This window comes from Silene latifolia, chromosome Y, assembly GCF_048544455.1.
Source record: "Silene latifolia isolate original U9 population chromosome Y, ASM4854445v1, whole genome shotgun sequence".
In the NCBI taxonomy this organism is placed as follows: domain Eukaryota; kingdom Viridiplantae; phylum Streptophyta; class Magnoliopsida; order Caryophyllales; family Caryophyllaceae; genus Silene; species Silene latifolia.
In genome coordinates, this window is record NC_133538.1 from 141,354,463 (window position 1) to 141,357,908 (window position 3,446).

Below are 3,446 nucleotides of genomic sequence, written 5' to 3' on the forward strand. Positions count from 1 at the left end.
CATCAATATGAATAAATATGAACTTAATCTCCTTAATACCTATATGCATTCAAGTTTGTGGTCAGTTGACACATGTGGAAGAGGTTCCACTTTATTCATTTTACCCATAAGCCCCACAAAAGCCAAATTTGCCTTTTTTGTCCCATAAGCTACATTCCATATTTAGCCTACCCTTGCTGAGCTAGTATTGGTAGTCGTTCGGGAATATTTTATTGTATTTTGGTTTTTATGTCTCGTGTTGAGAATATGTTGGTGAAATGTTGAAGGGAAAGAAAAGAAAAAGAAAAAAAAAACAGAAACAAGAATTCGAAAAAAAGAGGATCACTCGATCGACCGTCCCACTTGGTCGATCGACTGCTTGCTGCAGTAGCGAAAGAAAATTCGAAAAATCACATGGTTGTTATTATTATTAGATAGTGATTTTATTCCCATGTATTATTTATATCAATTTGGGAATTAATATTTTATGGAGATTGTGAGAATTGTGCTAGTTTGAGCACCGTTTTGATTTATTTTGAGTATGAAGTTGGAATGTTGTTATAATTTGGTTTTCAGTAATTACTAGCTTGGCTATAACTCTGCTTTCCCAAATTCATTTTAAACCCTTCTTACCCATACCTCACATATCCAAATTTACCTCGGCATGTGTCAATGGTCTTTAATGGTTGGAATGCATATGTACGGTTGTAGAGATTATTTTCATATTAGATTGCAGGCATGTTCTTATAGGTCGTAGTTAGGTGAGAGTCTTTACAAAAATTTCTTCTTTCTATCTTTACATATTTTCACCTATGCTTATGTGTGATATGAGCGACCCGTGAGAGTCCATAATGATAAGTCTCTATAGTTGACGGTTCAGCAGTTTTTAACGACTACATAACTCGTTTGCATGATTCATATTATTAATTGATTGTTGATTTTTAGCATTAAACTGGTTTAGGCTATTCGGTTTGCATTTCGCTCTGAGGATGAAATCGTTCCACTAGGTTTTAAGATCGAGTCTAGTTCTTGCTTGGGGACAAGCAAGGGTTTGGTTTGGGGAAGTTTGATGCGTGTCTAAAATATGATGTTTTACACCCTCTTTTACACACATTTCAGAGCTCAAATGTGTAGTTTATGCTACTATTTTCCCTATTTCCGTCTACTTTTGTGTTTTTGTGTAATATTGCAGAAATGGGAAGAATGCAGCGGAAAATGAGCCGAATCCGTCCCCGAGTACTAGGCATAGGACCTGACGTGAAGAAAAGACTCGAGACGCGAACTTGGTGCGCGTATCAAGGCCTGAAAGATAGATTTGCGAGAGTTTCAGAAGCGGACTACCAACTAACTTAGTCTATAGACGGAACTATATGGTCTATAGACTGTTAGAATGCTGAACAGTTGACTGCATGAAGAGCAGTCAGTCGATCGACTGAGGTCTATGGTCGATCGACCACATGAGCTGACGAACAAGTTTTATTTTAAGTCAGAAGCTTTGATAATATCGACCCTTGGTTGATCGACTGGTCCTAGTGGTCGATCGACTGCTATTTTTATCTGACGCAAATTTGGAAAAAGAGAAAGCCCAATGTAATTAGGTTTTAGGAATAAAAGTTACGTAAGACTATCTACATAACGCAATCTGAGGTTTCAGAAGAGGATATCGAATTAATTAGGGTTCAATACACAAAAGTTGAATTTTGATTATTCCATTAGTTTAGAATAGTTTTCATCAATAAAGTTTTCTTTTGGCATTGGATTTTGGTCTTTTCTCTTCAATTCTTCTTTACGGTATTCCTCTGTTCCTTTATTCAATTTCGTTGCTTTAATTCTCCCGTAGTTTAGAATTGCTAGTTTAGATTTCCCAAAGCCAAATTCTCGTTTCATGTTAGTTATTTATTTAGTTAATTCAATTATGAATTCAATTGCTTTATTTGTTAATTTTATTGTTGTTATTATCACCATCATGAGTAGCTAAATCCTACGTGCTAAGATGTAGGGGATCTGTATGTTAGACGGTTTCGACAATAGGTAACCTGTTATCGGGCTCTGGTCGATCGACTGACTTCGTTGGTCGATCGACTGTCACGTGTTAGATTAGCTTCGACTTAATTAATTTAATTGCTATTTTTGACGAATCGAGTGCACGCGACTAGTTGAATGCTTAGGAATTGACCGACCCGATAGATCGAAAGATAGGGGAGGGAAATAGACTACTTAATTAAGACGACTAAATTAATAAGATCGAGAGATAAGTTAATTTAGGCTTTAAGTATCATTAATCAAGAACGAAAGTTAGTGTTAGTGAGATTTAGGGACCCATAGCTTAGGCCGAAAGGTTGCTACCTGTTAAATTGGACCGAGAGGACTTTTTATTTTCCCGTCTAACATGCTTAAATCAGTTTACTTAGAGTTGCCGCCGTCGACACTACAGTGAGCCGACCATCTTAGCATCCTTTTAATATTTGATTTCATCTTTTTTCATCTACTGCTCGTTTATTTGCTTTAGTTTAGTTTTAATTTTATTGTCTTTAGTTATAGAATCATTCAAATTAAACCGCCCAAGAACTGTTGCTTTAGACTTAAATTAGACAACTTTAAATTGCTTGCCTCCTTGTGGTTCGACCCTGACTGCCACTATCTATAGTAGTAGTTTGGATTATAAATTTTATTTTTGATACTAAACGACGATATCAACAACCACAAAACCCAATCAAAAATTTACAAAACATTTCGAACTACAATCATGGTTTGATTTCACCTCTTCAGGTTGTTCCCTTTTCCCCACAAAAATACAACAAACCTTTCTCCCTCCCTAAAAAAATCCCACTTTCCCAAGTGCAAACGTTTAGGATAATTCAAGTCGAATTGCCCTTACAAAATGGATGAAATAAACAAACGTTCACAATTTTCGACACGAGCAATCCTCTTATTTAATTAATAATGGGAGGGATTACAATTTCAACAACAAATAAAGCTCGACGAGTCTACAACTTGTCAAAGCTAAGGTGTCAACTAAAACATCTCACATAATAAAACTAGCACAAAACACACAATAACTAGCTAGTACAACATAATAAAAACTCACAACAATAATACAACATAATAATAAAACGGGTAATGGAGGTCTTCACTTTTCCATTCTACCCTTGCCTTTTCCCTCGGGGTACATCTTCCCCTTGTTCTTCTTGTTGGCCCGCCTAGCATGGATTTCCTCCTTAGAACGGATCCTCAACGGATCTACAACGGTAACGGCCTCCGGTCTAGCACAAGACCCCATGTTCGACCCAAAACGAGCCAATGCACGGCCCACCATGTTCTGGGGACCCGAGCTTCTCCTCTTCGGTGGTCTTATCACATAGGGGGTAGTTCCATCAACATACTCCTCAAAGAAGGCACGGTTGGCCTTGCCAACCTCTCGATACTTCAAGTCGACAACCGCGTCCTTACGGAATTTGGACCTCTCT